The sequence below is a fragment of the Miniopterus schreibersii genome, assembly GCF_964146895.1.
Source record: "Miniopterus schreibersii genome assembly, chromosome: 8".
Classification (NCBI taxonomy): domain Eukaryota; kingdom Metazoa; phylum Chordata; class Mammalia; order Chiroptera; family Miniopteridae; genus Miniopterus; species Miniopterus schreibersii.
Window position 1 is genome coordinate 21,920,310 of NC_138109.1, and position 24,395 is coordinate 21,944,704.

General features: G+C 49.5%; 1 pseudogene across 1 annotated transcript; it reads left to right on the top strand.

Annotated features, from left to right (window-relative positions):
- Positions 1-20,334: 20,334 nt before the first annotated feature.
- LOC308560584 (large ribosomal subunit protein uL24 pseudogene) lies at positions 20,335-20,760 on the top strand (annotated as a pseudogene). Its single transcript has one exon. The product of its transcript is annotated as a large ribosomal subunit protein uL24 pseudogene (transcript).
- Positions 20,761-24,395: the final 3,635 nt, after the last annotated feature.

The following is a 24,395-nucleotide window of genomic DNA, read 5'->3' on the forward strand; positions in this document are numbered from 1 at the left end:
AACAGATCCACTAGGAGTGATCTGATGGCTTTCTGCTGGGAATGCAGCCCTTGTGGTCATGGGAGCTGGTGGGTGGTGACGTCAGCCTGGACCCAGGTGACTGCTCCAGGCCTGGAGTCAGTAGGGCTGCTGGGAGGGGAAGCTGGACATGAAGAGGGGGTGGACAAGGACAGAGTAGAACCCAAAAGGATGACTTTGGACTCACAAAGACACTGGGACCCACATCTGTCTCTCATGGGGACCTGGTTGGTCTCCCACCACCTCCAATCCTCCAACTGATGATGTGAGTGCTCTGATGACATGGTAACATGGTGATGGTGTGGGCGATCTGCAGAGCTGGCCACTTTCCCATGATGCGGTGCACAGACCTGGCCCAGAGTGTGGAGAAGCTGAGGAAGGAAATCCAGTGGGGTCTGGAGTTGCCTCATGTCTGGCTGCTGGCCCAAGGCAACAGGTCAGCCAACAGGTGGGCAACCAACACCCGAGCCATGCCACTGCCTGATCCCACGCGGACCTGAGAGCAAACGTGGCTGCTGCTCCACTTCCGCCTTCCAGAGCTCAGGCGTATTTCTCTGTGGACACTCTAAGGGAGTTTTGGGAAGTAGAGGTCCAGCTTGGCTAGGCTGGCATAGTACAAAGTCCCTACACTTACTGCACGACTTTGGCCATGTCCTTGTCACCCTCTGAGTCTCAGTTTCTTCGTCTGTAAAATGAAAGAATGTGCTTTCTATTTTAACACACACACAAAACCCCCCAAGAAACCAAAAACTAAAACACAAACAAAGAAATAGGCAAAGGGGCATGGCTTTCCTCCTCTCCACTTTGTGTGCACATGGATGTGAGGTCTCCTTGAAATTAATCTGCAGATCCCTAGAACTTCAACACCCCACATGGGAGCACCTGGGCAGATCACCTTGCAGAGTCCACCTCCCTCTGACAGTAGAAATGTGGCTGGGCTTATAGTCAGGAGACCTGAGCCCCAGCTTGGCTGGGAGACCAAGCAAAGGCCAAGTCTCTCTGAACTTTGGTTTCTTCCCCTGTGTAATAGGGACAATTCTTTTTCACCTTTCAGGTGACCATTGCAGATGTCAGAAGCTGCAGCGGGCCTCAGAGTATATGACAGGTTTCTTAGATGGTGATTCAGAGCTGGCTCTGTGGGACTTAGCATGTAGTACTGAGGACTGGGAGATGGTTAAGTGTGGGAATTCTTTCCCAGGGAGCTCTCTAGCCTGTGAGGGAAATCAGCAAACCAATCAGTTGGTTCTTAAACCTGTATTGGCACACACTGATCACAGCACAGCCCAAACCACACTCTGTGATAGGACCCTAAGTTCTCTGCCGTGATGCTGGCATTCCTCTCTTGCCATAAACTCCCCATACATTCCCATCTTTCCCAGATCAAACTCCAACTTCCAGGCATAACTCAATTCTCTCTCTCGGCTTTACTATTTCTTTCCTGACTGTGTCCTGGGGTGGGGACCTCGATTTCACTGTTTCCCCCCCTCCTTTTCCGTGAAGGCAGTTATAGACAGACTAGCTTTCCATAGATTCTACTTTCTGCTTTGCGAGTTGGCTATGTTGGATTCAAAAGGTGGTTGTGTAGATATTAAAGTGATAACTGGGATGCCCAAGACAACATGGAAAGTGCTTACAGGTCACATGTGAAGATCTTGCATTCTCGCTTCTGGGAATCAATTCTACAGAAACATTGGCAGAAATGTACAAATATACATGTGCAGTGGCACTGAGCACTGCTTGTGACAAACATTGGAAATACCATAATTGCCTGGCAATGGAGGGATGAGTAAAATAAGCAATCACATTCAATGGCTGATAGAAAGGCAGATATGAGTCTATAGACACTGACGTGGAAATGTGTCCACAACACTGGGAAGCGGGAAAGTTGCAAAAGAGGATCTCTCTATATTTTTTGTAAAGAAGTTAGAAAGTGTACATATATGTGTGTATGTGTGTGTGTTTGTCGACACAGGAAAATATAAGAAAGGACAAACCTTAGATTGTTAATAGCGTCCATCTTAGAGGATGGGTGTCTAGGCATGGGGGTGATGTTCCCTTTTAATGTCACGTATCTGTATTGTTTGAATTTCTTACTGTGTGTATTGCTTATATAATTCAAAAAACAATAATTTTTGGAAAGAGAAAATGCTTACAACACAATGCCAAATCTAAAGGGTAGGATGTAAAATCGTTTACATACAGTGGTTACAACTCTACAGAAACCTGCCTCTGAGTGGACAAAGATGGGAAAAGGAGGCGCGACTGGTGGTGAGGATGGGGTCCAGGGAGGGGAGGGGCCAGCACCTCCCTTCATTACCCCCAGCCCACGTTCTCCTCACATGCAAGTGGCAGTGGGTATCAACTATTCAATTATTTTCAAATAGTTGAGCTCAGGTTTGGATTGAATAAATCAGATTGATGCCAATTTCCAGGGAAGTCCTTTCATATTTTATGATTCGCCCCCCACCTTTCCCTCCTTCCTTCCCTGTGTTCCTGTTAATGAACCTGGAGACGGCGAGGACTGCTCGGACGTCCCCACCTCTCAGCCCCAAATGGAAATGCTGCTGCAGAAAGCATCGTGATTTGGGGTTTTTTTCCTTTCCCTCCTCACAGTCCTGGGGAAATTGATATGCAGGCAGGATTACGCTTTGTTTAAAGCTCAGCCCTGGCTTCTGAAAGAATACATTATCCAAATCGGTGCATGTGGTTGAAATTCTGCAAAACTCAGTTGTGTCACACTGGCTTATCAATGAGGTGTCCAGCCGGGTATCATGCAGCACAAATGCCCAGGATCAGAGAGTATAACCGTGGAAAACATCCACTAGGAATCATTTCTGGAGTCAACTTATCCTGCTGGTGATGGAGGGCCGGTCGACCATGTAGCTCTGCCACGATCACCGCCACCCAAAATGCCATCCAACTCCCAGTCTTGGGGATAGGCACTGCTTCCTCCATTCTTTCCAGCTCTTTTAGAATTAGGATTTGTGCCCTGGCTGGTGTGGCTCAGTGGTTAAAGCATCAGCCTATGGACTGAAGGGTCACAGGTTCTATTCCCTGTCAAGGACACATACCAGGGTTGCAAGTTCACTCCCTGCCCCCAGTTGGGGGGCATGTGGAAGGCAACCAGTTGATGTGTCTCTCTCACATCGATGTTTCTCCCCCTCTTGCCGTCCATTCTCTCTCTGAAAAGCAATGGAAAAAAATATCCTCAGGTCACTGAGGATTAAAAACAAACAAACAAAAGAATTAGGATTTGTTCAAAGAATTCATTGAACATGAGAATGGAGACCAGAGGGTTTTTCTGTTTTTGTTTTTTTCGTTTTGGAAACAGATTTTAAGGAACCCAAGTTTGATTTGAAATTTGAAATTTGGCCTTCTGGCCCTGAGAAAGACCTGGACTTAGCTGTGTGTGTTTTAGGGTCTCTGTTGGTGGGTCTTGAATCTTTTTGGTGACTGGGGCACAGAGGGAACAACTCATTGGAGATAATTTGGGAGCCACTGCCATCCCACTTGCTCTTTAAATGTTAGAGTTTTAATGATTTAGGAACCAAAAAAATAACTAAGGAGCCCAGCAGTCATTATCTCAAATAATGAGACTTTTTAATGCAAAATCAATGTTTGTTATAATGAAAATAGATTCCTCAGCTCCTGCAGGGCCAAATGTACAAATCTTTTCTGCTGTTAAATAAAATGTGACGGCTCATTTTCAGGAGGACAGGGAGCATTTTTATTCAAGAGTAAAAATAAAATGTCAGAACTTATTTACTTTTATTAAGTGCTCATTCTCAATCAGATACTCTAATCAATAGCTAATTGGAGGCGAGGAAACGGAAATAATTTTTATGCCAAGTTGGGGAACGGAAGGAGAGTAGAAGGAAGGACAGCGAGAGAAAGCCACACCGCACATTTTCAGTTATAATAGTAGCAAACTTCACTGAGCACATGCATCGCGCCAGGACTGGGCTAAATGCTTTGCCTGTGTTGCATCGTCAAACCTTCACAATAATCCTATGATGCAGTGTTCTTGTTGTCCCTGTTTACAGATGGCAAAACTGAGGCTCAGGGAAGATAATTATCCAGAGTCTTATGTTGGTTGTGTGATAGAGCCAGGACTGAAAGCCAGGTGTTTCTGACCCTTAAGCTCTGGCTCTTAATTACTCTATTTATCTGTCCTCTCTATCTACCTTTTAAAAAAATGCTTCTTATTTTATATTTTTTAAATAAGCCATTCTTGCAAGGTTAGTTTTACCAACTGCAGAGCTTTTACTCCTATGAGCACTGAAACTGTAAACTTAAAATAATTTTGGAAGGTGAAAGTTTTCCTCAAATATATCACATATTTCTCTGTCTTGGGAAACAGAGTACATTGAACATAATTTAACTTTTTTTTAGTGACTCAGAACTGGTTTCCAGACTCAAGTCTGATGTAAGGACTCTAGCCTAAGAGGGAAACAACATGGAAGTGAGCTGCAATACCAGCTCTAACGCCTGGTGCTGTGGACTTTGGGCAAGCCTCCTGCTCTCCCTGTGACAGGAAGAACCTTGTAGTGCTTTATGATTGTAAGTCACAGGGAGACGGATTACATCAATTTAGGGAAGAACCTTCTAAGCATTAAAGTTACCTGAAAAATGTCTGAGCTGCCTCAGGAGGGAAAAAATGTCCCATTCCTGAAGGTGTTCAATCAAGACCAATTGTGGAGATGATTTAGATGATAAGGAAGTAGACCAGCTATCTTCTAGGTGGGGCAGCAGACTTTCTAGAAAGGACCAGTAAGCTCTATTTTAGAATTTGCAGGCCATACACAGTCTCTATCCCAACTATTCAACTCTGCTCTTGTAGAACAAGCAGCCAAAGGAAGAATATAAACTAGTAAGTGTGGCTGTGTTCCAATAAAACTTTATTTATAAACACAGGTGGAGGGCCAGTGCAGGTCATGATTTGCCAACCCCTGTTCTAGGCTCTTCTAATTAGAACTGTTATGATTCTTTTCTTGCCCCGTTATTGACCATGCTGGGCTGGCTGATGACTGGCACCAGGGCCTGCCGTGATCAATAATAATGAGTTAAATCTTACATAATTCTTGCTACGTACCAGGCACCTTTCCAAGCTATTTATATATATTAATTCCTTTAATGTTCACAACAATTTTATAAAGTGGATACCAATATTATTATTATAAGCCTCCTGAGGTGCAGGAGGTTAAGTACTTCACACGGGTTTGTGCGGCCTGTGAGAGGCGGAGCTGGCTGCAAACCCAGGCAGTGTGGCTCCAGGTCTGCTCGGCCATACACTACATCGCCTTGATGGTCCTCATAAAATGGCATATGTCACCCTTTACAGCCCATCAGCTGTGCTATCTCAGGCAACTCACCTCGCCTCTCTGAACTTCAGTTTCCTTGCCAGGCAATGGGAATGACGATACTTATCACACAGGGCTCTGCCGAGGCTGCATGGGATTACGAAAGCTCTTTACTTAGGGCCTGGAACATAACAGGTGCTCAGAGAATGCTAACTTCTGCCTCTCCCTTAGCCATTTCTGGAGAATCTGTGGGTTGCTGAGAAACAAGGAGAGTGCCTTGTCCTAGCAATCAAAGTGACAAGTCCCCACTGTCTCCTTACAGGCTTTTTTATTTTAAAACTCTAAGAGTTTGCGGTAAAATTGTGTTTTTCCTACAAAGGAGTGCTCTGGCCCTCCTTGCTGGGTGGCTAGTCTGAATTATGCCCTTGGCAGGGTGTCTGAATCTTTCTGGAGGTGCTTTCTGTGACTCTCATGGGGTCTGAACTGGGAACTCTGACCCCAGGTTTTGGCCAGTGGAGCCACCAGCTCTGGTCACTTCAGCCTGGGGCCAGAGAAACATGTGGACTGGCCCTTTGGTTATCACACCAAGAGATAAGGAATGTAAAGCATTTACATAATACCTGGCTTAGCATGTGCTCATTTCAGGGTGGTCACTGTCTCTATTGAAATGTATCAAGGGCTCACTTATGCCAGGCTCTGTGCTCAAGATTTTTCATAAGTTATCTCATTTTAACTTTCCAATGACTCTATAAAGCTTTTTCTATTATTCCCATTTTTCAGAAGAGGAAACTAAGGCTCAGAGATATTAAGATACTTGCCCATAATCACCATTAAGTGATGGAGCCACCCCTTCATCATACCTGTTATGTCAGCAAATCCTGTTTGTTTCTTGATACCACTCCCTAAACCCAACTTCTTACCACCTCCATAGCTATACTCGCCAGCTAGTCTCCCTGTCACATTTTATTCTCAAAATAGTCAGTGGGACCCTTTCTTAAAAAATAAGTTCTATCGAGGTATAATTATCATAAATAAAACTCACTAATTTTAAGGATATAATTCAAAGAGTTTTGATACATTAAACAGTCAAGTTCACTACCACCAGCACAGCCAAGATATGGGACATTTCCATGTGTGTGTTTGTAATAAACATTATGAGTTGAATCACGCCGTTCTTCCGCTCAACACATTCTAAGGGTTCCCATTTCCCTTAAGTGAAAGTCAGTTCTTACAGTGTCCAGGGCAGTGGCAAAGGAGAGGCCACATGTTTACCAAACCTTTCATTTTCCTCCTGGGCACAAAGCAAGGCTGTGTTTCTTTTTTAAATAGATCTTTATTGATTTCAGAGAGAGGAAGGGAGAGGGAGAGAGAGAGAGAGAAACATCAATGATGAGAGAGTCATTGATCGGCTGCAGCCCGCAACCCGGGCATGTGCCCTGACCGGGAATCGAACCCCGATCTCCTGGATCTTAGGTCGATGCTCAACCGCTGAGCCACGCCCGGCTGGGCAAGGCTGTGTTTCTTAATTGTCCTGGCATCTAGGTGGGGCCATGTGACTAGCTCTGGCCACTGGAGAGTGGATAGAAGTGATGTCCACCTCTTCTGTGCCTGGGTCCTAAAATTTCTAGAGAGATCCCACTTTTCTCTGCTCCTGTTGCCAGCTGGATGTGGGGGACCCTAAACAGTACTCTGAGGTCTGGTGGATCCAGGAGTCACTACAAAGATGAGTTGGGCACCCTCCCGTTTATGGAGCATCGTGACATATCCAGCAGTTGCACTGAGCCTTATGCTTTGTGGGACCAGAGCCCTGGAGGAGGTCTCTGGCTACAGAACTGCAAGGTCCCTGAGGCTGTGCTGGAAGGCAGCCCACCTGGAGAGGGGCTCAGTGTGGTGGCAGTGGAGGTAAGACAAGAAGTCAAAGCACTAATTCAGAAGAATATATGCACCCCTGTGTTCATTGCAGAGTTATTTACAATAGCCAAGCTATGGAAACAACCCAAGCGTTCATCAGTACATGAGTGGGTAAAAAAAAGTGATGGCGCATATACGAATATTACTCAGTCATAAAAAAAAAGAATGAAATCTTTACCATTTGCAACAGCATGGATGGACCTAGAAGGTATTATGCTCAGTGAAATAAGTCAGAGAAAAACAAATACCATATGATTTCACTTATATGTGGAATCTAAAGAACAAAATAAATGAACAAACAACTGAAACAGACTCATAGACACAGAGAGTAGACTGGTGGTTGACTGATGGGAGGTGGTTTGGGGGACTGGGTGAAAAAAGGAAGGGACTGAGAAGTACAGATGGGTAGTTGCAAAATAGTCATGGGGATGTAAAGTACAGCACAGGGAATATAGTCAATAATATTGTAATAACTATGCATGGAAATATTAGGGGAACCCTGTGTAAAGTATATGATTGTCTAACTGCTGTACACCTGAAACTAATACAAAATAGTATTGAATGTCAACTGTAATTGAGAAAAAGAAGCCAGGGATGCTAGAGGACTGTAAGGTCAAGAGAGTTTGAGGTCACCTAGGAGGTTCCGAGACAGCCTGAGAAACAAAGTCAAATTACGTCATTCCTGACTTTATGCTCAGAACCCCCAGGGCTTCTCACCTCCCAGGGGCCCACAGACCTTACCCAATCTGACCCCGCTCCCTCTGCTCCCCTCAAGGCTCTCCCCCAAGGCTTATTTGCTCAGGTGATGGAGCTCCCTGCCTATCCTCAAGCCCACCATGCTGCATCTCCTCCATAGTGTCTGTTTTTTGCCAGCTGAAGAACTTCCCTCACATACCTCACTGCTTGTCTCCTTAATTCCCTCTGGGTCTCTCATCACATGTCACTTTATCCACGGGGCCTTCTCTGGCCACCTTACACAAAGGAGTACTTGATTCCCTGTCCCCACCCAGCATTCTTTCCCTTTTCCCTGCCACTTGCCCTGACATCTTCTCCGTTTAGTTGGCTGTTTCTTGTCTGCCTCCCCTGAGCTAGAGTGTAAGCTCTATGAGGGCAGGGCTTTTTCTGTTACCCCCACACCTGTACCAGAGCTTGGCACATAGTAGTTGCTCCATAAATCTTTTGTTGAATGAATGAGTGACTACTACATAATCTTCATTCCCCAGCCATGACTGACAGACTAGAAAGAAAGAACCTCTGATCTAAGCTGGGCCAATCAGATTTTTCTCTACAGATAATTTGAAATTGGGTTTGAGAGCTTTGAGGTTCTGCTAGGGGCACAAATGCAGACCTGTGAGTCCAGGGGCTGGGGGGTGGCACTTTCCACTATGAGCCAAAGAAGTGGGAGGAACTGGTCTGCAGAGAGGAAACTAAGGAGCTTGTGGAGAATGGAGAGAGGCCGTCTGTGTTGGCCCTATTTCCCCCTCGCTTAAGTTAACTGGAGCGTTTTGTTTTTATTTGTAATTAAAGTCGAAATATCAACACTACCATTTATTGATCATTACTTTATGTATTGGAAACTGTGCTGACGTTCTTACATGCTTTGGGGGACCTGCGCAGGCCACTTCCTGTGACCTGTGCAAAGCCTCTGGGTCACACAGTGCCGCGGTGAGCACACAGACCTCGATGCAAGAGTCTTCCTGCCAATTTCCAATGCAGCTGCTCTGAGGCTGCCCTGAGGTTTTTTCCTGTCACCCAAGGGGTGCCCCAGCTGCCCCAGAGCCCCAGGCCTCTCCTTCTCACCCTGGCACATGGCACTCCCCCCACCCCAGCTGTCACTACAGGCTCCCTGCTCCTGTCACCTCCATGCCTGAGGCTCCAAGTCTCAGCAAGGCTCTGGGTTGGGCCTCATGGCTCCTTCTCATGACCCTGCTCAGGCCCACCCGGCGTCTGGCTCCTTCTCTCCTTGCCTCCTGAGCCCTACAGTCCCTTCCCCCAGACCTGACCCCAGAGCACGGAATCTATTGTCCTCCCCCATCCCAGCCAAACCCCAGGCCGACCTGACAGCTCCCCATTATGGATGCACATTTACAAACAGCTCATTTACATAGAACACAAGGGAATAGCTTGTCTTCAGAAAAAAGGAGACACCGGGTCACCTAGATAGGGTGGATCCTGAGATTAGGGAGCCTCCAGCCTTTCAGGCCAAGTGTGGGAGTGGGGAGGTGAAACCAGGCTGAGCAAAAAAGAAGTGAGGTGTTGGGCAGGCAGATGCTTCTTAGTGGTCTGTATTTATTTATTTATCTTTAGAGCAATTTTATTTCTTATCTATATATGTCCTTGTGAAACCTTTAGTGCCTGTGTTTTCATTCTGTCCAGCCCCAACCCTCACTGCTACCCTGTCACCATGCCCCCCCCCCCCCAACACCTTCTAGCTTTTCTTTCAAAGTCCAGCCACTGTGGTGCAGAAAGGAGGGTGTGCCGTGGGGAATAGTAGGGACTTTTCAGGAAGCCCCCTATTTGAACCCTACCACCATATTTGACAAAGGACTCCGTCTGGCCTCAGTTTCCTTGCTGGTAAAATGGGGATATTAGTTGCAGCTCCATTGCAGGGGCTGGAGGGAGGAAAGACGGAGCAGGTTCACGCAGAGCACTGCGCAGTACTGGGTAGAGAATAAGGATCCGTGTGCGGAGTTGTGTTATTAAGGTTTAGGAAACAGAACAATTCAACACCACAGGCTCCATCCTGGCCCCCACGCCACCCTCCAAGAGCCCCCATCCCTTATTCTTACCCGGGCATAGATACCCGCCCTCCCTAGCTGTGGGCAGGGGACGCAGCTCTTGGTTCCCTTGCCTTTTCACATTCTTCTCTGGAAATGGCCCCTCTCTTCTTGTTCCCTTCCTTATCTAGCAGTCCTTCCCGCCCACACACATCCTAAGAGGGTGACAGACACGGACCAGGGTGGGCTGGGGGGCAGGCAGGGCTGGGACATGCTAATGCAGCCAAGCAGATGGGTGCGGACTGGGAGCCAGGTGCCAGGCTAAGCTCCGCACATCGTTGTCAGAGTCAATCGCCCACCTTGTGCGATTCCTGGCAGGCGTTTCCCACCGAGTCCCGAAGTTCCCAGAAAGTGTCTCTATCCTTTAGTGACGCCTGCCCTGGGGATGTCAAGACGCCATTTGCCTTCTCTGCAGGAGGGACTCTGGGCTCAAGCTGGGCCTCAGGTGAGCCGTCTGAGCTACACCTGTAGGGGAGCAGGGGGTGGTCAGCCGAGGAAGGCTGGCAGGCGGCTGGCAGGGAGGCAGACGTGAGGCGCGACAGCCTGGCAGGCTGATAGGTGTGACTGGGGCTTAAAGCAGGAGGCGGGGAGGGATGAGGAGGAAGCGGCAAGAAAGGCAGTGAATTCGGACACGTGAAGCATTTGGAAAACAAAGCAAGTGCTCAATAAACAGGAGGTGCCATCATCGTTATTATTATTGTTGTTGTTACTATCGCTGGAGAGTTTCAATAAATGTTCCTTGGCTGACTAGAAGAGGGCAAGGCCCATTAAGCACCTGGTGGATACTGCTCAGTAAATCCCTAGCTGACTTATTGGCAGCTGGATCAATAATCAATCGACTCTGGGAGAGTCCAGCCATGGCAGGTGACAATGTGTCAGGATAAAGACATAAGTGGTGGTACAAACACCCTACCCCAATTCAAGTTCAGGTAAACTTGGCGTTTTACTTAGCCCCTCCTCTGAGGAAGCCCTCCTGGCTTGCTCCTGGCCCAGCTGCAGCCTCCCCTTGGTCACCCCCGATTCCGGTGGCCTCTCTGTGGCACAGCTGTGCCCTCCCCTTGCCTATGTCCTGGAGAAGGGGCTGCCCCCAAGAGAAACGAGAGTTGCTGTGCAGGAAGGAGAGGGAAGGCTTGTGCTCACCCCTTTGTGTGGAAGCCTGGCGACTCTGCTCAGTGCTGGGTAGAGGCGGAAGGAGTCCTGTCCCTGCTCTAACTCTGGGGGGGTAAGGGAAGGGCGATGCCTTTGGGTGGGGGTGGCCTGAGCTATTGGGACTGGCTTCCCGTGTGCCTTGACACGCTGTTACAAACTACATGAGCACTGGGGCTTCTCCTGCAGATCTCAGGGCTGCGGGGAGAATGACAGCAGGGCAAAGGGATCCTTAAAGAGCTCTTGAGCCCCACTGTCTTTATCCATTGCCTCCTCCCATCATCTGGAGTGACCTGGAGTATCCTCTAGGCAGCCTGTCTGCGGGGTACCTCCTGCAGCAGAGCGACTCTGAGCTCTGTCCTGCTCCAAGCCCTGCCTCTGGGCTGACTGGGACCCTTCCTTGGATTAAGGACATCTCTATGGGGGCTAGGGCTGGGGGCAGTGGTTTCCTTTCTTTTAAAATTATTTTATTTTATTTTTTGATTTGAGAGAGAGAGAGACATTGTTTTATTGTTCCACTTACTGTTCTACTCATTGGTTGATTCTTGCATGAGCCCTGACGGGATCAAACGCACAGCCTTAGAGTGTCAGAATGATGCTCTAACCAACTGAGCTGCCGGGCCACGGAGCCAGTGGTTCTCCTAAGGCAGAGCCCCTTCCTGTCCATCTATTTCCTGTGAAGAAGGGACCCCAATGAGCTCTGGGTGCTTTGAAGACAGACACTTTCCCCTCTATTACCATTCTCTGCGCCTCTGCTCACTCTCCCAGGGGCTGCTCTGAAACTCAGACTCCTGCCTCTCTGACCAGAGCCGGGGTGGACCCCACCCCTCATTTTCCATATGAAGCTTCCTTATTTTCCAGGATGGAGGGGCCACCCTCCTAACACCCAGGCTCTTCTGCACAGGAGGAATTTCCATCTCCTCTCCTTTCCCTCCTCCCTCAGGATGCCTTCCTTGCTCACCCCCACCCCCCCCCCCGCCTTCATCCGCCCCAGAGCCTAATTGAAGAGGCTCCGCCTGGCCGAGAAGATGAAAGCTTTATCTTCCCAGTCCATCCCGAAGCGTGTTAAGATGATGGATGAGTTTCCAGACCTGCATGCTCCTCCCAGTAGCATTAACAAAATTGCCTTTCAGGATCCCAACTCCCATGTCAAGACGGGCTGCGGTGGAGACGGGGGACCCGAGCTTTGGCACTCGACGGCAAGCATTAAAATCATTTTAATGCTGCATTTAGGGTTTGCGTTCCCTGTGTGCGAGGCAGTCCCGTCGCTGGCATCAGAACAAGATGAATGATGTTTGTTAAAAAGCTCTTTGGTGCGGCCTGATTGACCATTAGGAACACTCAGCTCGGAGCTGGGATGCGTGGGCCCGGCTTCTGGGTCTGAATGGGACACATCAGAGATGTTGTCACTGTCAGTCCTATTGGGTCACGGCCAAGTCTTTTCCTTTAGGCCTCTCAAACCTCCCCTGGGCTTCTGCTGTCAAGAAGTCAGAGACAGAACATGGGTATGAGAGCCTGGAGTTGGAATCTCACCTCTGTGACTGGGCTGCTGATTGCACTTGGCAAACCCTTTCCCCCTTAGCCAGCGCCATCCTCACCTGTGAAGTAAGGAGGTGGCCAGCTCTTACGGGTTGGACTGTGTTGCCCACAAATGCATATGTTGAAGTCGTAGACCCAACAGTATCTCAGAATGTGACCTAACTTGGAAATAGGACCTTTACAGAGATAATCAAGTTAAAATGGGGTCATCTGAGGGACCCTCATGCAGTATGACTGGTGTCCTTATAAGGTGGGGAGATTTGGACATAGACATATGCAGGGAGAAGCCACATGAAGATAAAGGCACAGATAAGGTGATGCTTCTACAAGCCGAGGACCACCAAAGACTGCCAGGGAACCACCCGAAGGTAGGGAAGAGGCATGGAACAGTCTTCACAGCCTCAGAAGGAACCAACCCCACTGACACCTTGATCTCATACTTCCAGCCTCCAGACTGTGACAAATTTCTGTTGTTTAAGCCACACAGTTTGTGACACTTTGTTACAGTAGTTTTAGGAAACCAGTACACTAGCTAGAGCGTCTCCTATTCTGATGCTCCCTGAGTCTGTGATTCTAAGATTCAGCCTTGGGTACCAGCTAGGGCAGGGGCAGCTGTGGGGGTGGGGTGTGTGTGAACCTGCTCTCTGCTGCTCCGGGGCCTTGTAGCTGAGGCCACTGGCTATCTTTGTTCCTGAAACTAAAATGGTTAAAAAGACCCAGGAGTCCAGGGGGACCTGCTGGTCCTTTGGGAATAGCTGGGTGGAGGAGCAGCTACTTTCCAATTGCAGGAGCCCAGGCAGAGCTCTGGTGCCAACTATAGGGCTGTCCACGGCCCAGGATGGGGCACCTGGACTTCCCAACTGGAAATTGGGAGCAGGGAGCAGGGGTGTCTGCTTCTGGACAGATGGGACAAAGTGGATATGTTGGGCCAACCTCCTTGACACCTCCCAGGTCAACATGCTTTACACCCAAATGAAAATTTAAAAAAATGGCATGGGAAGTTATCCACTGGAAGTAAACATTAGTGTGCATTAGAGAAAAATAGTTAAAATTCTTGCACACCTGAGTATGGCTTGAAATCCAGACCCAAGAAAATTGACTGACCACCCAGCACAGCCGCTTTGTTAACTGTGTTTTATTAATCCTACTGACAACTCTGTTTCTGCGTAACATTACTGCCTGCATTTACAGGTGAGGAAGATGGAGACACAGAGAAGCGAAGTGACTTGCCCACAGTCCACACAGACAGTAAGTGGTACTGCTTGGATTTGAACTTGGGGGATCTGATTTAAGACCCCACAATGCCCAAGGACTGGTATCTCAGGGACCTGGAACCCAGTGACACCAAATCTTCTCATGAGAGCCCAGGAGCTGGGGACCACAGAGCAACCCAGAAAGAGTAAAGGACCATTGTGATGTCTTTGAAGTTTTGAAAAAGTTCTACTGGCTCTAAGATATTGGTCAGAGGTGCCCGATGATCCATGGGCTGTATTGGTTGTGGGGCCCCCTTGCTTACCCAACACAAGTTTTGGTGGCTGAGCAGGGAGCATATGGTCTTTTGGTTCCTGGGAGGTGGCACGGGTGGGTGGCAGCATCTGCTTTTGGGGATAAGAGAGCCACCTGGCGCGCGCCTTTCCCCCTCTCCTCACCCACGCGGCAGGTAGCGCCAGGTGGAGCCGCAAAGCCGGTGGGGAAGGCCAATCAGCGAGAGAGCTGGGCGCGCGGGCCGGATTGCACTCGCAATCAGGGCATTTCACAGCAAATTGTGGTCATTTAGGCTTCTCGATGGCGAGCTTAATTTCAGGCCCAAGCGCAGAGGATATTCAGAGACACAATGAGGTAATTTCACATTTTAAAGTAGAGAATGCAGCGTAAATTAGTAGAAAAATCATGACACTTATAAGCCTGTTCTAAAGATGTATTGTTCCCTGTTCTTCTGGGAGGAAAAAAAATCAACTTCTATGAAGATTGAATTAACTGCCGGAGGAGAATTCCTCAGACGGCCAAATCATAAGGAGAAATCTATTTTAGACTTGGTCGAAGGCTTTTGCAGAAAGTGGTGGGAAGAGAGTTCCCAAGGAAATGCAGGTGCTGTCGCTGGGGTCTGCACACTTGGGCATGGAGGGTGGGGCCTGCTTGTGGGCACCCCCTTGAGTTGTCTAACCACTGAGGTCAGATGCCCCCCAGATAGTGGGACCCACTCCCTTCAATTATGGCAACTCTGAATTTACCATCCAGTGAAACTGTTAGGTGCATGGCTTTTAGAGTCAGGCTGCTTGGATTCGAACCCCAGCCCTCCCTCATTAGCTCTGTGACCCTGAACAAGAACTTTCCATCCTCAGTCTCATCATCTGCAAATAGAGAAATAATAGCACCTATTTCATGGATCATTTGAGAGGAGATGCATATAAAGAGCCTGACACATGGGAAGCGCTCAGATAGGGTAACTGTCTTGGTTTTGGATCTTCCAGGAGAGGACCCTGAGACAAGACGTGAATAAAGGTAGGGGAGAGGGGGTGGGAGGTGCCCAAGGCAAGGGGGCCACCTCTGTGGGCAGTCAGGCCTTAATCCCGCCAAAGAACTTGGGTAGCAATGTAGAAAATGTGCCTTAGAGTTGGCCTACACAAAGGGCGAGGGAGCTGGGGTAGGTACCATCAAATCCTGAGTCATTCGCTGGGCTGCTCCAGGTGGTTTTAATTTCCTGTGGTTTCTTGCCTCTTTCTGCCTCCAAGGTGTCAGGCTGAGCTCTGGGAGCCAGAGAAAGCCCCCAGGCATGAAAAGGCAGGTCGTGGGGAGTCAGGGCAAAGGACACAGGCATTTGCTATCCTGCTACTGGCATTGTGATTCTAGGCCCTGCCCAGGCTTTTCCTTGCACTGTGGTAGTCTTTCATTCCAGACAGGTGCCACGCTGGCTGCCTGTCATCCCACGGAGATGATAAACTCTGTGTTCTAGTCTCAGCTCTTTCCCCAGCAAACTGCAAACTTGAGCTCCTTCTGACCCTTTCTCTGGGTCATATTGTCCTCACGTATTTTGGGACATCCTTTGAAGTCCCACCTTGACCTGAAATAATGACTTAGATGGTGGGGGGTAGGGGTGGAGAGGCAATGGGCACCCATTCTCTCACCTCTCCCAGCACCCAGCTCTGGCTCCTGGTCTTTGTTGCATGCTGCTGGATTGTGCCACATGGGGCTGAAAACTAGAGCTCTGGCCAGAGGGACAGGCTCCTGGTTTCCTGAAGCAGAGAGAAGTCACTGGTACCTGGCCTGTGGAATGTCCCTGCTGGCTCTGCGAGTGCCCAGAATGGGTGGGGTGGGGGGCAGAAAGTGATGGGGAGAGATGGTTCCAGGCCGTAGTCCTAATCTTGGGGACCAGGACAGCAGGATTCCTATTTATTTTAAAAATGACACCCATTTTAAGGTGAACCCATCAGAGAGCTGATGAATTTGTCTCCAGGTGGCAAACACTGGAGCATGAGATTAAACTCTGCACAAGGCATGTCCCCACTTCTCTTAGTCATGTTCCCTGCCTCCCTTGTATCATTCAGGTTCAAAGAAGACTCTCCTTGTGACCCTACTGGCCTTTTTAACCCACTGAACTTTTCATGAAGAAACCCCAAATGCTAAAATATTCTTTGCCCCCCGTCCCCACTTATGATAAGTTTCCAGTTGTTTTTTTGGTTTTTTTTTGGGGGGGGGTGTGTGTGTTTCTCAGAAAAATCAACTTTGATGTTGATCAAAAGGCTTTTTCAGAGACCTGGGTGACAGCCCAAGGATCCAATGCTGGAGGAAATGCAGGTCCCCAGAGCTGGTCCCGGGACTGGAGAGTAGAGTGCAGAGGCTGCCAGCTGTCCCTGGTGTGGGCCCCTCCCCAGTGCCACCTGAGCCACTCATCCCCCAGGCTGGCAGCCTCTCGGGACTTTGTCCAGTCTGGGACTGTGGTGTCCTCAGCCCCTCTGACGGCTGATGGCAGTGAAATGGCTGCTCTGAGAGGCAGCTTTCTACAAAGACAGAAATAATCAGATTGCGCAAAGGGGGAAAAAGGGAAAATTGAGCATTATGAGGGTGATAATTCAGAAAGTGTCAGCTTCAGAATAATTGAATCGGATGACATTTTGTGCTACGGGAAACAATAGCAGCTAGCCCGCTGCCCGTCTGATTCATGTCTGGTTCATGTTTAACAAAACAAGGGCAAGGGTCACACAGCCACGAGCCCCATAAATAACCTGTTAATGGGATTTCCAAACAAGCTGTCCTCAGAGTGGCTTTCCGTCTCACTGAGAGAATATTAAAATGCAAATGGATTCGGGCTGTGTCTTCATAAACAACCGTGTTCATTTAACCTCCGACCTCCCCGCTTAACTGCCCATTCCAGCAATTTGTACGGGCTCCTCCGCCGCCAGCTCCTCGCGGTAATTCAGGGAAAGTGCATTAAAGGAAAGGGTTACAATTTGCGATGCTCAGTTAATCACGCTATTGAGATGTTTATGGACAGAACCTCACTCCTCCGTCTCGGGCCTGCTGCCCACACGGCCCACATGCAGCCGGTGGCTCCTTTTGTTGTCCGAGACCCTGATGAGGGCGGGAGCCGGCTGCCTTCCCAGCTGAGCAGGGGCCCCTCCTTGGGCCTCTGACCGCCAGCCTGGTCTCCCTCCTTGGCTGCTGCTCTTCTTGGGGTCTGGCCAGAGGCCTCCAGTTAAATGCTTCTCCCAGCAGATGGTCTCAAGGCTTGGTTCTCTTTTGTGAATATGGGCCAGGCTCTCCCCAGGCAAGTGTCTGTCACTTGGTTTCTTCCCGGGATTCCCCTGTCTGTTCCCTCCAGGACTGCCCTGCCCCCAGTCCTGGCACTGGCCTGGCAGAGGGCCCCTGCCCTGACCAGCTTTTTGAGAGGCAGCTCAAATGTACATTCTCCTCCAGCCTCCGGGCTTTTCCCCCGAGCCTTGACCCTCCATCTATCTAGCTGAGAAAGAAAAGGGAGACGTGAGCCAGGGGCCAGGGCGTGGGGGTGATCCCCTGGGCATTCATTTCAGGGGACCAGACAGGCACTGTGTGTGTGGGGGGGCTCCGCTAGCTCCTCGGTTGCCCAGACTGATCCCATGTACCCTGCACGCTTCAGTTTACAGAGGACTTTTTCATGTAGCTGATTTCAGCGGATGCGTTTGGTGTGTGGCGCCTAGGGGTTCAGTCATGAGGTTTCACCCCTCTCTTAGAGATGAAAACAAACTCGGAGGGCCAAGTGACTTGCCTGAGGCCGCCCATGAGTGGAAGGCAGGGTGAGCACAGGCCTGGCCTGACTGGAGGTCAGGAGCTCCTAGCACCCTGGCTTCTCTCTGAGGAGCAGAGAGAGTCTGTAAGAGCCTGGGCTGGAGTCTCTCTCCTCTCTCCTCTCTTGGGCAGGAGAGCAGAGGAGGGAAAGCCGTGCTGGGGAGGGCGTGTGGGAGTGGAGAGAGGGCGTCCGTGTCATTGGCCCCAGCTGGATTGATGGCTTCCCTCTCTGGAACTGGGCTGCCAATTCCAGCTGAATTTTGTGTGGTTTTGTGCAGTAAGTATCTCTCCCTCCGCCCCCTTACCAGGAAGGGAGGGAAAATGAACCCCCAATAATTTCTCCAGTTCACTAATGGAGACTCGGGCCTCTGGGGATCACCAAAACCAGAAATATCCAGCCCTGCTTTGCTCACCTGCTTGATAAACTCAAATATGTTTCTAGTTAGAAATCTGTATCAGTAACTACAGATGCAAGCCTGTTGGAGCCGGCTGGGGCTGTCGCCACTGGGCTACGTGGGCCTGTGTGGAGGTGGCTCTTCCTCCCACTCACCCCATCCTTTCCCCCATTCCTCTTATCTCTCTCTTCCCCCTCCCTCCCTCCCTCCCTCCCTCCCTCCTTCCCTCCCTCCCCCCTCCCTCCTCCCTCCCTCCCTCCCTCCCTCCTTCCCTCCTCCCTCCGGTTCAGCGCCTGAGGCCTGGCACAGAGGTAGGTGGCAGGGGGACCCTCCAGAGGGAGGCCAAGAGTCCTGCAGCCCTGCCCCACACTCCCTGTTAGGTTCCCTGACACCTTCCTCTCACAGATGGAAGTTCTGTCTTTCTCTTCCTCTCCCCTTTTGTCTGTTTTGTTTGTTTCTCTTGCTATCCTCTTTGTGTCGCATGGACTGTCTTGTTCTCTGTACCTGTCTCTCCCTTCTGTCTCTTCTTCTGTGTTTTCCTCTGTTTCTCCATCTTTGCACGCTCTCTCCTTCCCTAATATCTCCCCAATCCATCTACTCTGTCCACTGCCCTGCCCCACTCCAGCCCATCATCACTTGCTGGGGTCCCTGTAACGGCCGTATGTGTGCTATTTGTCTCTAGCCTCACTCCATCCTCTAGTCTCACAGCAATTTATCTAAAATGTACATTGGACCTCATCCTTCCCTGGCTTAAAATCTTTTAAGGCTCCCACTGCTCTCAGGATTAACCCTAGACTCCTATTCAGACATGCCTGGCCCCGATCAGATCACATCCACCTCTCCAGACTCATCTCTCTTCACTACCCTGGGCTCCACGCTGAAGTATGTGTGTAGAAACACACACAGAATGAGGACCCGGAGACACACTTACCTAGAGAAATAGAGACAAGAGAGATAGAAAGGGAGGGGAGAGAGATAGAGACACAGAGAGACAGAAACAGAAGAAGATGCTCTGTTGGAAGAGGAATGCATCCTTCAGCTCTCAGCTCTCCAGGCCCTTTGTCCCTTGCAGGGCCAGGTCACATGTGCAGGGACTTCATACCTACCCAGATTGTCTGACACTGGAACTTGTACTCCTATCCGCCTTGGCACACTGACTGATCTGAAGGGATCTTAGGTGGGAAGGAGAACTTTCTCCCCCCCCCCCCCCCCCGGCCCATTGACCCCTTGGAAGGAGAACTTTCTTGTTGAGCTAAGTGAGAAGTCAGGGGCATGGAGACTCAGGCAAGTTTATAGGTGGCTGCAGGACGTTGGTGACTCCATTTCTTGGTCATGTAGGAGGTGAGGCACTGCTTGTGGAGTGTGTAAGTCACTAAGGAGGGAGGAGAAGGGAGAAGACTTGGACGGGTCTTGGAGGGTCCGGCAACAAGAGCCAACCAGGAAAACACCAGAGGCCTGCGAGGCAGCAGTGGGGCCCTAGGTGATGACCACGAATTTGTGGCAGGGCCACCCATGTGGCTGTATGATTTCCTGCAGCAGGGTTTGGCAGATGGGCACTGAAGCCTAAAAGGTGGACAGGTGGATTAAATGGGAGTGGGTTTCTCTAAGGATGTGATGGAAGAACAAGAGTCAAAAGAAGACTTTGGCAAAAGAGTGGATGCTGTAGTAGACCACAGGACGTTGGTGGGGTTGAAAAGGAAAGAAGGAAAAGTTGGGAAAAATTAAAGGAGAAAAAAATGTTGGTGGCTTTACTGAAACGGAAACAAGAAGGCGAGGGGCCTGGAGGAAGAGCAGCCTCAGTTCAGAGAGGGCGGGCAGATTCGCCTGGTTCAGACAGGTGGGTTCTGGGTAATGGCACAGCACAAGGTTCGTGGAGCAGTGGCTTCGGTGCAGCAGGGGATCGTGGAGGCAAGCAAACCACTCACAGACATAGTGGCTTGAAACAACAATTTCTTCCCTTTGGCAGCCATCGTAGAAGCGCCAGCGGTCAAAATGCAATTCACTCCCTTTGTGACTTCTGACTGGAGCAAGAACCATAAAAGGCATTTCAATGCACCTTCCCACGTTCGCAGGAAGATTGTGCCTTCTCTTTCCAAAGAGCTGAGACAGAAGTACAGTGTTCGATCCATGCCCATCCAGAAGGATGATGAAGTTCAGGTTGTGTGAGGACACTACAAAGGGCAGCAAACTGGCGAAATAGTTCAGGTTTACAGGAAGAAATATGCCATCTACACTGAATGAGCGCAGTGGGGGAAAGCGAATGGTACACCTGTTTGTGTGAACATTCATCCCAGCAAGGTGGTTATCACTAGGCTAAAGCTGGACAAAGACCATGAAAAGATCCTTGAACATAAAGCCACATCTCGCCAAGGAGGAAAGGAAAAAGGCAAATACAAGACAGAAACAATATAGAAGATGCAGGACTAAAGTAATCTTACATACAACTTTCATTAAAAACTTAAAATGAAAAAAACAAACAAACCAAACCTCACCACCAATAACAATGTATTATTCTCAAGTCTAGAGTCAGATCGGAAGTTCTGCTGATCTTGACCAAGCTTGGCTGATCTTGGCTGGGCTCACTCATGTATCTGAGGCTGGCTGGCATGTTGGTTGGAGCTGGCTGGTCTAAGATGGTCTCACTCACAGGTCTTGGGTTTGACTGGCTGTTGGCTAAGGTTTTAGGGGGCACCAGATATCATGTCTCTCATCACCCAGCCCAGGCCCAGATTGCGACTGTGTACAGCATCACCTCATCTGCATTCTATTGGCCAAAGTGAGTCATAAGTCAGGCCTCAAAATCAAGGAGTAGAGATTCCTGGCTCCTCTTTATGGGAAGAGCTGAAAAGAACTGTGGCCATTTTTCAATCTAGCACAGTTAAGGCCCCAAGAATTCAGGGGGTTGGACAGATCATTGGTTCCAACCCTCAGCTCCTCCAGGATGTAGACCAAGAGCCAGGCTCTAAGTTCTTCAGAGAGTGAGGGGGCGTGACACAGAGTGCTGTAGAAAGCACTCAGGAAGAACAGAAGGCGGAGCAGGGCCTCAGAGGAGTGGCTGTGTGTGTGCATGTGCGTGTGCGGGGTGAGGTGTGGGGGATCGAGAGGGTGCCAAGCTCTGATGGGATGAGGGGGTGGCGGTGACAAACTGGGAAGCAGTTCCTGGTACTTTGCAGAAGTGCAGCATTAGCGATTCTGTCCCTTTCTTTCCCTGCCCCACCCCCATGCTGGTAACTGACAGAAGGTCACTGGCCCATCAAGACGCTGCCCAGGGGAAGGTTGCTACATCAGCTCTTTCTTATTGACCGGACTGTCTTCACTTTCTTTCACTCAACAAGTAATTATTGAGCATCAGTCATGTGCCAGGCTCTGTGTGGGGACAGGAAAGAAGACACAGTCCCTGCCCTTGGGGAACTCAGAATCTAGGGATTACAGCCAAGGTGTGTCTACAACACCTGCTCACATGTGCATGCACATGTGTGTGTATATGTGCACGTGTGTGTGATATGTATATATACACACTACTTCCCTGGCACCCACACATGTTTTATGAATTAAAATATTTATACTTGCTAATAAAAAAACAAAACTTCAAAATCATCCTGATCATTTCTCTTTCTACTTCAATCTCTGACAAGTCTGAGATTTCTCTAGAATAAAGAACAATATTTTTAAAGGTAACCACAAATTCTATTCAATGGCTTATTTGAAATCTCCCATATTCAGGCTGACTCTTGAATATATTTGTATGAACAAAGGGAATGCCAGGAGCTCTCTTTAAAAAATAAAAAATACAGAACAACAATAGCAGCAATAATAATAATAATTTCCATATCTGTGACACCCTGTAATTCCAAAAGCGCAAACATGCATGTTATGTCACTTGTCCTGTAAACAGCATCTCAAGGTTGGTCTTCAGGCCTCTGGGAGGTTTATGAAACCAAGTGTAGCTTTAGTCCTGCCCTAACTAAAGGGCAGGCTGGCAGGGTCTCTAGGTGAAAATCAACTTTGGAAGGTTAGGATGAGCCCTTCTAAAGGGAAGAGATGCCTCCTCTATCCGTTGTCCTGTTCTCTCTCCTTGGACAGGACTTAGGCTCCTACCAGAGGACTGCAGAGCCAGGGCCAGCACTGGGTTCCATGGATCTCCATGGCCAAAGTCATTGCTGGTGTCCCCTGTAGGTCATCTGAACAGAGATGTTCAAAGGTATTTGGCTCTATGGGTCTAGGGCAGAGCATGGGCTGAAGTGGGAAATTTGAGGGCCGGTCGCCTTTAGGTGACAAATGAAGCTGTGGGGATGGCTGCACTTACCCGAGGAGAAGTCTTGGGGAGAGAAGAGAAACAGGATGGTAGGGAGAGGAATGGAGGAGGTAGGAGGAGGGCAGAGGAAGAAGTCCCTGTCCAGGAGATCGAGAGAGATTGGCCAGGGATTTTGGAGGAAACTCGGGAGCGTTGTCATGGAGCCAGAGGAAGAGAGCTTTTTAAGGTTAGAAGTGTCAGATGCTGCAGGGTGGCCCACTAAGATGAGGGCTTAAAACTCTCCCCCAGTCACTGAGGCAGAGACTGGACAAGCACCCGCTGTCCTGGAGAAAGTGGAAGACAAGCGTAGGTCTAAACACCCGCCTCCGCACTTTCTCTTGGCAGGAGCAGAAGTGAAGGGCTTTCAGGACGAAATATCTCTTTGGAGATTGGAACAAACGCCCTGCTTATCATTTCCTCCCGGGGTTTCCCTAGCACCTCTCTGCCGAGATAGAAATCTGAGGCTTGTCATCAAAAGTGGGGAGACAGATCATGACAGCCTGTCCTCTGAAACCTGCCCGCTGCCTCCGCACCTGGAGAGCCCCTGGAGGCTCCGGGCCCCAGCAGGCGGGCGGAGGAGCGGCCCCCCACCGCATCTGCTCCCCTCGCCTCCTGCGGGCAAACACCTGGAGCCCTCCTGGCAGGCCCAGGGCTGTCCTGGGACAAAGCCCCACATGTGACAGTGGTGTGTGGCTGCACCGTATCCAGTCCTCAAGCTATGCATCCGGCCACCTGCAAACACACGCATACATGCACACACGTGCACACACGTGCGCACACACGCGCGCCCCTGGCTGCGGCATTCCATCACCGCTGTGCTGGGAGGCAGCTGGGGTAGAAGAAACTGTGCTGGTTTGGGATCCAAGCTTTCAGATTTCATACTAGCTACATGCACCAGTTTTGCCTTTTTTCCCCTTCATTTGATAAAATGAGGATCCATTTTTTAAAAGAGTGCCTAAAATGCAGTGACTAGCTAAAACAGTACTAATTAAGTGCCAGGGACTACGCAAAACTCTTTACACACATCTTCTCATTTACTTCTCAGCATGACCCCATAAGGTACGTTCAGGTATTACTCCGTCTTACACAGGAGGAAACTGAGGCTGTGAAGGGTAAGTGACTCTTGATCCAAGGCTCACAGCTGCTAAGTGGCAGGGCCGGGATTTGAATCCAGGCAGCTGGGTTCTGAGCTCTTGGGCACTTCCTTTCCCAGCGATGTTTCCTTTTCACCACTCCTCGGGAGCATCACGCAGAGGCATCTTCTATAGTCCTGTCTGCTTATGTCACTCCCCAGTTAAAGCTACACATTGGCTTTCCTTCCGCTGCGTATTAAAGCCAGATGCCTTGGCTGGGCCTTCAAGGTCTCATTCCTCATCTTCCCTCACCCAGACCTGGGACTAGCACCCGGTGAGATGTGCTGTTTCACAAACACGCATTGGAGTCCAGGAGGAAGGTGGCGGGTCCTATAGGGCAAGGCTCGGGTCATCTCATCTCTGAGAGCCTCCTCCAGCCTGGCTTCTTCTTTCCCACTTCCACTCCTCCCCAGATCCTAATTTCCAATAAATGTTTGTGCAAGTAGAAGCTAATCATGGGAATAGCAGCAGTAGTGGGACAACCAGGGAAAGTTAAATGGAGCAGTTATATACCCCACTTTGTGGTTGGCTCTTTGGGGCAAGGGAAAATGAAGACACTTCGTCTCTCTTCTTAGGAGATGACAGGCTCTATGACATGCAGGAGACATGGAGGTGCTAAT